The following is a 12,902-nucleotide window of genomic DNA, read 5'->3' on the forward strand; positions in this document are numbered from 1 at the left end:
GCAAGTGTGAGGTGTTGCAAAGTTTAAGTTTAAAGGAGATGTGCAGGGTAAGTTTTTCAGAAACATTGCGTGCCAAAGGGCCTGTTCCTGTGGTAGGCATTGGGCCGAACATCGAAAATATGTCTAGAAAATATGTGACCCATGTCTGGTATCTACTTGAAATTTGGCACAGATTTAGATGAAATATCATTGAGAAGGAATTTATAACTCGTCAGTGCAAAAAGTTGCACACTAATTAATTAAGCTAATTAGAACAAGTAACAGTGCCCTCGTGCTCAATAATAGGTAGCTGTATATTACTCTATGGGGAGCTGTGGTAGCGCCGAGATTTGAACAGGAACATTGCACGATTACACGAGACGGGTTACTCTTCACCGCGGGAATTTCAGTCTTTTATTCCGTGATCTATGGGGAGAGGATGCTGGTGAATACGAGGTGACTTTTGGAACAAGTTCAGAAGGTGAAACTCAGGCAAGAGTCCGACTGGAGGTGAAAGGTGAGTGAGACAGTCGCAGAGGTCCCGGGTTACACCGGCTCCTGAACTCGCCTAATTAATGGGTGAGGGCAGATCCTGAGTATTCCCCAGTTTACTGAACCCCACGGACTGCCAGTTACATTCCTCTGGTAGACATACTTTCTGGAGTAACTCAGCAGGGCAAGCAGCATCTCTGGAGAAAATGGATAGGCGACGTTTTGGGTCCAGACCCTTCTTCAGTTTGAGAGTGAGGGGAGAGAAAAACTAAAGATATCTATGTCTCTCAGTCTGAAGAGGGGACTCGACCCCAAACATCACCTATTCCTTTTCTCCAGAGATGCTGCCTGTCCCGCTGAGTTACTCCAGCATTGTGCGTCTACCAGAGGAAAGTAACTTTGTTTAAGGTACTTTGCATGAACCAGTGTCCAGGATCGCTGGGCTTGATCTGGATGAGTAAGTACACTGTTCATTAAGTCTTAGCGGCCTCAATCACCGTCTGACCTCGGCTGTCTCCCAATCCATCTCGGAGAATGAAGCACGACCCGTGGTACATTTAGGGGTCACGGTGAGACGTATTCCCTCTCTGTACAGCGAAATCATTCCTCACTGCATTGCCGGGAACCTGTTGATTAAAATCGATCCAACCACCGCGCTCGCTGTAACTGAAATGAACATTCCTACGGTAATCAATGCGATGTGTTGTATTCCTCGCTCCCGGGTTTATATCAATTCAAACTTGGACTGAACTAAACAGCAAAAGTAGACTGTATGTAATCATTTATTTTCCAAATCTTTTGGTTTAGATTTCATAGGTGTGTATACCATGAATAGCTAGTTTACTAACAGACACATTGCATTTTTATTTGTTTATATCAGTACACGCGATGTACGAAAGAAAATACTACAATCTCACAATAATAATCATGTCTTGGACCCGTCTCCTTTTTGGAGAACATTGTTACTTTGGTACAGTTGGGTATTCAAAGTATTCTTATCCAGAGTGTTCCAAACCATCTTTCTTAACCAAAAACCCTGGGTGGACAGGTCCATTTGCGTTGTTTTGAATGCTCGCACCGCTGCTTACTACTCCGGCCTGGCATCCAGCAATGTGGATGACTACAAGGCAGAGTCCTACAGACTGGGAAGTGCGGTGAAGGATGCAAAAAGGAAGTACAGGGACAGGATGGAGCAGCGGGACATCAGACGCCTTTGGCAGGGGTTACGGACTATAACTAACTACAAGAGCAGCCCCCCCTCAACCGGGAGTGCCGGCACCTCCTTAGCTGATGACCTTAACTCTTTTTACGCACGATTTGAGGCGGGTAACAACACTCCTAGCTCGCCGGCTAACAACTACACCGTCAGCGCGCTGGCTAGCAAGGCTGGAGGGAGTTCCACCGCTGGGAATGTGCACACATTCTCGGTGTCCGAGCACGACGTGAGGAGGACTCTGACGTGTGTGAACACGAGGAAATGCAGGGTGACTTGGACAGGTTGAGTGAGTGGGAAGATGCAATTTAATGTGGATAAATGTGAGGTTATCCATTTTGGTAGCAAAATAGGAGGAAACAATATTATCTAAATGGTGTCAAGTTGGGAAAAGGGGAAGTACAACGGGGTCTGGAGGTCGTTCATCAGTCAATGAAATAAGCATGCAGATACAGCAGGCAGTGAATAAAGCGAATGGCATGTTGGCCTTTATAACAAGAGGAGTTGCGTGTAGGAGCAAAGAGGTCCTTCTGCAGTTGTTTGGGGCCCCAGTGAGACCACACCTGGAGTATTGTGTGCAGTTTTGGTCCCCTAATTTGAGGAAGAACATGCTTGCTATTGAGGGAGTGCAGAGTAGGTTTACAAGGTTAATTCCCAGGATGGCGGGACTGTCATATGCTGAGAGAATAGAGCAGCTGGGCTTGTATACTCTGGAGTTTAGAAAGATGAGAGGTGGCCTTATTGAAACATATAAGTAATACTAGACTAAGTGGGACCCGTTGGGTCCCATGTTCACACGGGAGGGCTGGTCCACCAACACAATATTCCACCTCTCCACCAATTCCAATATTGGTGGCCAGAGCGGGGGGGGGGGGTGGGCTTTCTGGAGCGCTAGTACGGGTGTTGTGGGCTGGTGGGACTGGTTTCCAGAGGGCTAGTATGGACATTGTGGGTCAAATGGATTCTTGGGGTGGCAGCTCAGTACTCAAGCCAGATGTGCTAGCAGCTCACTCACGGCTGGTGGTCTGGCCCGCCAGTTGACTCACGGCTAGTCCTTGAAATAAATAAACAATAAAAGATATTATTATTATTATTAAATTCCATTTCAAGCAGGGTGCAAGGCCACCAAATTCGAGTGCAGTTTCATACAACTACAGGCAGGGTGCAAGTCCACCAAACTCAAGTGCAGTTTCATACCACTTCAAGCAGGGTCCAAGTCCACCAAACTCAAGTGCAGTTTCCTACCACTTCAAGCAGGGTGCAGAGCCACCAAACTCAAGTGCAGTTTCATGCCACTTCAAGCAGGGTGCAGGGCCACCAAACTTAAGTGCAGTGTCATGCCACTTCAAGCAGGGTGCAAGGCCACCAAACTCAAGTGCAGTTTCATACCACTTCAGGCAGGGTGCAAGTCCACCAAACTCAAGTGCAGTTTCATACCACTAAAAGCAGGGTGCAAGGCCACCAAATGCAAGTGCAGTTTCATGCCACTTCAAGCAGGGTGCAAGGCCACCAAATTCAAGTGCTGTTTCATGCCATTTCAAGCAGGGTGCAAGACAATCAAATTCAAGTGCAGTTTCATACCATTTCAAGCAGGGTGCAAGACAACCAAATTCAAGTGCATCTTCATACCATTTCAAGCATGGTGCAAGGCCACCAAATTCAAGTGCAGTTTCCGACCACTTTAAGCAGGGTGCAAGGACACCAAATTCAAGTGCAGTTTCATACCACTTCAAGCAGGGTGCAAGGCCACCAATTTCAAACTTTATTTAAACCAACCACCATTTGCAGTGCTTTATTTCAAACCAACCACATTTTCATTTTCAAACCACATTAAGGGCACTCAATGTCAGTAAAACCACACTCACAGTTTAGTAGACATGTGTTCAGTGTTATTCACAGCTCAGACTGAGAGACGTGACCCTCTCGCTTCCCCCATCTTGCAGAGACTGACTGAGGCACTCAACACTTCCGGGTTTTATAGTCCCTCTGGAAGGGGCGTGGCCTTCAGGAGAGAGAATCTCAACATTTTTTAAACACTAATAACTGTTATATTTTTAATCGATGGGAAAAATCCTCTTGTCCTGCACAGCGGAGGGAGACTCTCAGTAAGATGGCCAAAAATCACAGCCGTAAGTGGCATCGTTTTTACTAAAATCAATATATAGAACAGGAAGTGGTCAAGAACAGACTTTTAGTAATATAGATTAAGGGTTTGGACGCGCTAGAAGCAGGAAACATGTTCCCGATGTTGGGGGAATCCAGAATCAGGGGCCACAGTTTAAGAATAAGGGGCAAGCCATTTAGAACGGAGACGAGGAAACACTTTTTCTCACAGAGAGTTGCGAGTCTGTGGAATTCTCTGCCTCAGAGGGCGGTGGAGGCCGGTTCTCTGGATACTTTTAAGAGAGAGCTAGATAGGGCTCTTAAAGATTGTGGAGACAGGGGATAGGGGGAGAAGGCAGGAACGGGGATGATCAGCCATGGTCACATTGAATGGCGGTGCTGGCTCGAAGGGCCGAATGGCCTACTCCTGCACCTAAGGACGTGCCTGGGTCTGGGGTCAGGGACGAGCCCGGAGATGAAGTCGGGGCCTGGGTCAAGGCTGCGGCCGAGCTTGGGGCCGGGGCCGGAGCCGAGCCTGGAGTTGGAGCCCAGGCCCGCGCCGAGCCAGGGTCTGGAGTTATGCCCGAGCCCTGGCCCCTCGTCCACGACTTTGTGATGGACCGGCTGTGTAGCGTCCGCCAAGACATGGTGTCCCAGCGCCTTGCGGGCCGCCCGGCCGCCCCCAACCTGGAGCACAGCCTCCGCTTCCTGCTCTGTGGGCGGCTCTTGCTCAGCCACCCGTCCACCCTCACCCCGCCCCCGGCACATCGAGCTCGGCACCGTCGAGGCCCAGGTCCGCTAATGCTTCGGCTGCCTGCTGGCTGCCTACAGCCAGGGCCGGGCCGAGTACGAAATTCAGGCCCTGGTGCTGCTCTTCGACCTGGGTAGGTGCTGAAGCAGGGAATGAGAGTGCGGGGAGGAGGATGAGGGAAATGGGGAGGCGGGAGATGGGGTGGGGAGTGGGGTGGTAGAGGGAGACGGGGGAGTGTGGAGGAGGGAGAGGTGGGGTGGAGGAGGGAGATGGGGGGTGGAGGAGTGTAAAAAATGACAAAGTAAACTAAAAACATATCATCTACGTTGTAGAGTTGTCTTGAATGTCACTTGCTTCTCAAGCCTTACCATCCAATTCAATTACAGTAAACTCTTGTTATAACGGAACATGTGAGGGGGGGGAATGATGTCTGTCATTGCCGATTGTCTGTTATAACCGAGTAAGGTATTATCATTGAATGTAGTTGAAACAAAGAACTGCAGATGATGGTTAATGCACAAAAGGACACAAAGTACTGGAGTAACTCCAGCAGGTCAGAGAGCATCGCTGAACATGGACAGGTGACAGCATGGACAGGTGACATTGGCACCCTTCTTCAGACTGATTTAGTCTGCAGATTTACTCCAGCACTTTGTGTCGGTTCACCTTAAAACTGGGGGCTGATGTCACTGACCTGCACCAACGAGCTTCTCACCATCAGTGGGAGCCCTCGGAAGCCAGCACTCTAGGCAGTTGGTAACGAGATGGGTCTGGGATCCGTCCGCTATAACCGAAATCCGTTACGCAGGGGTCCGTAAAAACTGTATTACAGACCATGATACATTTGGTTTGGTTGATAATTTCATGAAGAAATCAACAGAAGTAAACAAGTGCTGTTACACAATTTTGTTCTTTACACATGGCATGAGAAAGAGATCACTTGCATTATTGCCCACATGGTTTTATGTTAAGCATTTACTGCAGGATTGTGGGATGGTAACTTGCCTTGCATCAAAGACCTAAAATTGGCTGCCTGAATAGCACAGTAGCCACTGATTTATTTTTCCTTTGAAATCTGAAGGATTAGAACCATTCTCGTCTTTTCACCATAAAGAATAATTTTAAATTAGGCCATGGGTAATTTACAGCAGAAATAATCTGGGTTAGAGGAGACTTGGGATTCATTTGCAAAGCATAGACCGGCTGATATTGTCTCAGGGTCAAATGATACTAAATTATGGTCCCTGGATGAAAAGGGAGTGATAGCTTCCCCACCATGTGCACCAAGTTGTTGTATAAAATTGTTGTAAGGGATAGTAATATTGATTTCCCTTGCTGTATAATTCCAACTACACTTCCTTGGTCTGTTTTGCGAGCCTTAGGGAACAGAGAACTGATTGGAACAAGTCTCCTGAGTTACCATGGCATGAATCAATTTTATCTATTTATTTATTTATTTATTAGTACGTCTCTTACTCAGTGGTTAGGATTTGTTAACAGCAAGGTGATTATATAGCTGCGAGGTTTAGACATTGTTAAATCATGCCAAGGCCATCATTATTTTTACAGGAGTCCAGTCAATTAGAAATTGACGTTTACATTTTTTTTTTAATCCTTTGTCAGACTGCCTGACTTTTAATCTCATCACTATGAATTGTAACCTCACACTTGTAAAAGCTTATGACTAGAGCCAGGATGTTTAGGCACTAAAAATCTCTGAAATAGGCAGGCATAAAGGCACAATAAAATTACAAAAAAGGCACACAAAGGCATTTATTGACAAAAAAAAGGCATAACAGACATTTATTTCCACCACCAAAATATGGTAAAAAATGATAATATAAAGGTATACTACATTAAATGACCAAAGTTGCCTGGTTGCACATAATTACTAGCATTTTTTCAAATGATCTGGTGTTAAACTATGCCGCCTGTCAGACAGAATATGCTTCAGTTGTGAAAAACTTCTTTCTATCTCAGCTGAGGTCGCTGGTGCATACCCAAAACAAGCTATTGACTTAATATTCATATCGATATCTTGTGCATTACAACTACCTTTGAGAACTTTAGCTATGTTTTCTATTTCTTCAAGATCTTTGTTAGCTAAAGTCACTCTCTCACATTTTCCTTGTATGTCTTTACCTACATCGCCAAGAACTTCACGAGTATCGTCAGTTATTTTGTTGAAAACCTGCAAGTTATTCATTAATGTTTCGCCACATTTATCAAGGGAAATGATAGCTTGTGGGAAGTTTGCAAAATTGGAAGCAATAAACACAAGATCGCGGTGGAGGGACTTTTTCTGCATGATTTCACTGACGATCCTGACTGCAGCAGATTCTTCTTCTTCAAAACAGTTGACGATTTATTTTATATTTTTAAAATTTGAAGCATAGTAGAGTACAGCAGAGAGCCATGTACCCCACCTAGTCAAAACAGCTGAGAAGGTAGCGGAATCTCGGGTGCCATTTCCTTGAACAACTGCACACGTGAGAGTGCTTTGAGGAAGATTTTCTTGACATTGGAAACTAGGCGATCAACATTTAAAACAAGCTACGTATGTGCTTGGCAATTCTATGAAGTCCTTGAGCTAAGCATGTCAAATGCAACATTTTGGGGAATAAAACTTTAAGTCACAAACAGAAGAACATTCTCATGTTTTATACCTTCTGGCCAAAGTACAGCAAGTGAAGATATAAACAACAAGATAGTGTACCGATGACCACATTGGCAACATATCTCCCCACAGCATCGGTTGCCTCGTCTATTGAGATCCATATTTTGTTGCATGCAACTTCATCTCTAATTTTCTGCACAACAATGTTGAAGTTGCTGTCAATATAATGTTTCTGTAATGATGACTCGCTTGGTATATGTTCCTCTGTGTATTTCTCTAAAATACAACAGAGATTTGTTTTCCAATTTCCACAGTGGAATTCTAGCATCAATGAATGCAAACTCAGATTTGCGACTGGAGCCAGCAGTAAATATAACGGGGAGACAAGCTTGGGTATTTCGCTTGGCTAGTCTACACCCCAGCGGTATCAACATTGACTTCTCTAATTTTAGATAGCCCTGGTCTTCTACCTCTTCCCCCTTCCCAGCTCCTTCTTGTCCTACTGTCTCCGCTTCTTCCTTTCTTTTCCCCCCACCCTCCACATCAGTCTGAAGAAGGGTCTCAACCCGAAACATCGCCTATTCCTTCTCTTCATTGATGCTGCCTCACCCGCTGAGTTTCTCCAGCATTTTTTTTCTACCTTCGATTTTTCCAGCATCTGCAGTTCTTTCTTAAATAGATCTTGGAGAAGACTGAAACAGCGGGCAGTGGCACAAATGAATGAATGACCGACGGTGGCGTCCCCAGCTCGCCCAGTGGTTGAAGTTTCCTTGTAAGTTATACTATGTTAACACGTTAATAATAACATTCATATTAACATGTTAACATAGAAAATATCATTGTAATCACGGTACAACTCGAGAAAATAGCACGACCTTTTAGCAAAACGGCATAAAAAGGCTGATTTAGGCAGTCAATTGTGAAAAAGGCATTATCCTGGTGAAATCATCAAAAAAAGGCATGAAAAGACACTTATGGCAAAATCCTGGCTCTACTTATGACATTGTTAATAGGAGGATGAGAAGCACAGAGCTCGTCCCATTTTACGTATCCTATTTACTGTGAGATTTAGGTTTTGATACAAATACTTCCTTAACAGACGTAAAAACCCATGAAGTACATGCTTTAGTGAGCTAGAATACAAAATGATGTGCGATTACTCAAAACATGTGGATAGGATCACACGGGACCAAAGTGCCAATAATAATATTAATTAGTGTTAAATTGCAATCCAAAAACACATATACATCATGGTTTACGATGTTAGAGAAATGCTATTCATGCAGGTAACTGACATTGATTAACCACTTCAGTTTCATGGTTTGGTCGTCATATTCCCTGGATATGTATAATACATGCAGGGTACTGTTACATATAGCCAAGCTACAGTTTATTTTTTTAAATCATAGTTTCAACAAACATCTTAAATTTACAACCCATCCCATTTATTTTCCAAGTTTCAATTAAAAATATTAAATTGAGTAACCAGTGGCCGAGGTCATTGGAAAAAAATCATTTATTAAAGTGGATTCAGATCAAACAGCCTGATGTCACTTTTTTCGTTGTTTGCATGAAAATAAAAATGATAAAAACCAACTTGTCAGCCTATACCTGGGCTATGCTACATGAATGTTAAACTGCTTTGTGTGTCTTATCATGTTTTGCCAGCCTGGCTGAGTGATGAGTTCTCTTGCCCTGTGTACAGCCTAGAGCTCTTCAATGTGCACTCAAACAAGAGTAAATTATGAATGATCAAAGTAATACATTTCCCAGAAAAAACACACACACACACACACCTATATATATATATATATATATCTCTACTAGACTAAGTGGGACCCGTTGGGTCCCAGCATCACACGGGAGGGCTGGTCACCAACGCAATATTCCACCCCTCCACCAATTCCAATATGGCTCGCCAGTGGGGGGGGGGGGGCTTTCTGTTGCGCTAGTATGGGTGTTGCAGGCTGAAGGTACTGGTTTACAAAGGGCTAGTATAGACATTGTGGGCCAAATGGATTCTTGGGCTGGCAGCCAACTATTGCAACGATTTTAAAAGCCAAGCCAAGGCAAACAATTGGGCAGCAGCCACCCGACAACCAAAATTCATTTTGTGAACACAAACTTTTTTTAAAAAGGCGAGGCAAACAATTGGGCAGCAGCCACCTGACAACCAAAATTCTTTTTGTGAACACAAACTTTTTTAAAAAGGCGAGGCAAACAATTGGGCAGCAGCCACCTGACAACCAAAATTCATTTTGTGAACACAAACTTCTTGAAAAAGATGAGGCAAACAATTGGGCAGCAGTCACCAGACAACCAAAATTCATTTTGTGAACACAAACTTTAAATAAAAAGGCAAACAATTTGGCAGCAGCCACATCGAGGGGACTCAAGTGGAGTAGACGTGCGTTCAGTGTTATTCACAGCTCAGAGAGCCATGACCCTCTCGCTTCCTGGGTCTGGCAGAGTGAGTGAGGCACGACACCTCCGGGTTTTATAGTCCCTCCCCCCTGCCGCCAGAGAGAATAGGGAATTTTTTTTAAACATTAATATCTCTCTGATTTTTCATCGATGGGGAAAATCCTCTGGTCCCGGAAGGCGGAGAGGGGCTCTGAGCGAGGTGGCCAAAAATGACGGCCGTAGGTGGTGGCGTTCTCTCGGAAATCGCAGCACAGTGGGCCAAAAGCGGTCAAGATCAGACTTTTAGTAATATACTAGACCAAGTGGGACCCGTTGGGTCCCTGTCACACGGGAGGCCTGGTGCCCCAATGCAACACGTTCCCCCAACGCAATATTCCACCACTCACCCACAGCCCCCATGGAAAGCCTGGTCCCCCAACGCAACCCGTTCCCCAACGCAAGATTCCACCACTCACCCATTTGCCCAAAGTAACCTGTTTCCACCACGCACGTGTTCCCCCAACGCAACCCGTTCCCCCACGCAATATTCCACCATTCACCCATAGCCCCCAACTGCGCAGGCACGGCTCTTTTCCCCGTTTCCCCCAGCACTCCCTATCCCTCCTCTTCATCCTCCTTCCTCTTTTCCCTCTTTCTCCCCTCCCCAATCCCTCCCTCACCTATCCCTCCCTCTCTTTTCCCATACCCTCAGTCACTACCTCCTTCCCTCAATAACTCCTCTCCCCTCCCTACCCCCCTCCTATCCTTCTATCCCGCACCTCCTCCACTCTTCACCTCCCTCACTGCCCACCTTTCCCTCTATTCCCCACTCCCTACCTCCCACACCCCTTCCTCCTCTCCCTCCTCTCCCTCTATTCCCCCAACTCCCCCCACTCTTCCTCCTCACCTCCCCCACTTTCCCCCCTATCCCTCCCTACCCCCTCCTCTCCCCCACCCCAGGATCTCTGTCTCTGCCCCTTCTCTCTATGCCCTCACTCTCTATCCCCCCCCCCCTCTCTAGATGTGACTGCAAGTTGGGGGCTATGCGTCAGTAGATAGGTTGTTTATGAGGTAAAAGGAGCAAATATTCCACCACTCACCCACAGGGGGGGAGAGGAGAGGGGGGGGGAGAGGACAGGGGGGGGGAGAGGAGAGGAGGGGGGGGAGGAGAGGGGGGCGGGGAGAGGAGAGGGGGGGAGGAGAGGAGAGGGGGGGAGAGGAGGGGGGAGTTGGGGAGAGGAGAGGAGGGGGGGAGGAGAGGAGAGATGACGGCCGTAGGGGGGAGGAGAGGAGAGGGGGGGAGGAGAGGAGAGGGGGGGAGGAGAGGAGGGGGGGGAGAGGAGAGGGGGGGAGAGGAGAGGGGGGGAGAGGAGAGGGGGAGGGGAGAGGAGAGGGGGGGGGGAGGAGAGGGGGGGGAGAGGAGAGGGGGGAGAGGAGAGGGGGGGAGGAGAGGGGGGGAGAGGAGGGGGGGAGAGGAGGGGGTGGAAGAGGAGGGGGTGGAAGAGGAGGGGGTGGAAGAGGAGGGGGTGGAAGAGGAGGGGGGGGGAAGAGGAGAGAGGGGGGGAGAGGAGAGGAGGGGGGAAGAGGAGAGGGGGGAGGAGGAGAGGGAGAGAAGGAGAGGGGGGGAGGGGAGAGGAGAGGGGGGGGGAAGAGGAGATGGGGAGAGGAGAGGGGGGGGGAGGGGCGAGGAGAGGGGGGGGAGAGGAGAGGAGAGGAAAGGGGGAGGGAGAACCTAAAAAACATTTTAGAACCAAAAAAGACACATTCTGCAAGCATTGTAGAACCAAAAGAGACACTTTTGCAAACATTTTAGAACCAATAAACACTTTTTGCAAACATTTTAGAACCAATAAACATTTTTTGCAAACATTTTAGAACCAATATAGACACATTCTGCAAGCGTTTTAGAACCACTAAGGACACTACATTTGAGTTGACATGTGGTCAGTGTTATTCACAGCTCAGAGAAATGTGACCCTCTGCCTTCCTCCAGCTTGCAGACACTGATTGAGGCACACCACTTCCTGGTTTTATAGTCCCTCCCCCCTGCCACCAGCAGGGGCAGCAGAGAGAATGGGGAATTTTGTAAAATTATTAATATCTCTGTCATTTTCCAACGACGGGAAAAATCCTCGGCACACATACGGCGGAGGGGGGCTCTGAGCAAGGTGGCCAAATATGACGGCTGTAGGTGGCGGCGTTCTCTCGGAAATCGCAGCACAGATGGCCAAAACCTTGTCAAGAACAGACTTTTAGTAATATAGATAGTAGATAGATAGATAGATACTTATCTTGGATGTGTATTTATTTATGTGTGTGTAAACACATCTTCGTGAAAAAAACGACGCGGTAACAGTACCATTTTTACATATTCCGATAGACATTTTCCCCCTGGAGTCCAAAATCACCGTATCTGAAAATGCCATGCTTTATTTCTCGAGTTATTAATGAAAATGTTCAAAAATCTGACAAAAATTTGAGTTTAAAAACGAATGTCTTTCGCTGATGACGTCACAATGGGTCTGCGTGCCTTCTTCCTCGCGCTGCAAGTGACGTCACCTTTCCCACCCCTCTCTCCTCACCCCCCATTAATCAAAAGACTCAGCCGGAGATGAAATCAGGATGTCGACTGATGACCAAAGATCATAGATGAAGACTGCGGCGGCCCAACCTGCGGTCCTTTGGTCGATGCTCGCTCGCTCCATCGCTCGCCCGCCCGCCCTCTCGCTAGGGTTCTCGTGTCGGCGCATGGTGGGGAGGTTGTTGCCGCTCTTTGCCTCTGTGGCTGCCCTCTGCCCGCTGCCTCTACCCACTGCCTCTGCTCCTCTGCCCTTGCCTCTGCCCCTGCCCTGTCTCTGCCCTCGCTCTTTCTACCCTCTCCCTCTCTAGCCGCGCCTGCGAGTTGGGGGCTATGCGCGAGTTGGGGGTTAGGGCGGGCGATGGGGTAAAAGGAGTGAGTTAATAATATTAATATAATATCAAGGGAGGTGTTTAGTGTGTGTGGGGTGGTTATCGTGTGTGACGCCGCAGGCTATCCCCCCCCCCCCCCCCCCCCCCCCGCAACAACAGTACAGGATAGCGCAACAAATTTAGGCCCACCTTAACTCACGATTGTCCTGGGATGTGCATTAGCAATTTTCGTTCACATTCATGTTATATTTTACAAGTTATTGACATTTATATTTACAAATTATTGACATTTAAAACGACTTAAAACAGCACCCCCACTTATCTGCACGTGTGCAGTTGGAGCCTTTCCAGATTTGCCGATCGCCATTTTTTCTAGCGTGTACTTGCCTGGCCTCACAACGGGGACCCAACGACTCCACGGGTAAGTTTCCTTC

General features: G+C 47.2%; 1 protein-coding gene across 1 annotated transcript in view; it reads right to left on the reverse strand.

The window, feature by feature from the left end:
* The window catches only part of tmem132e (transmembrane protein 132E), a 185,712-nt gene that overhangs the window by 47,346 nt on the left and 125,464 nt on the right, over nucleotides 1-12,902 (reverse strand). The gene's annotated exons all lie outside the window — the stretch shown is intronic.

This window comes from Amblyraja radiata, chromosome 28 (assembly GCF_010909765.2).
Source record: "Amblyraja radiata isolate CabotCenter1 chromosome 28, sAmbRad1.1.pri, whole genome shotgun sequence".
Lineage (NCBI taxonomy): Eukaryota > Metazoa > Chordata > Chondrichthyes > Rajiformes > Rajidae > Amblyraja > Amblyraja radiata.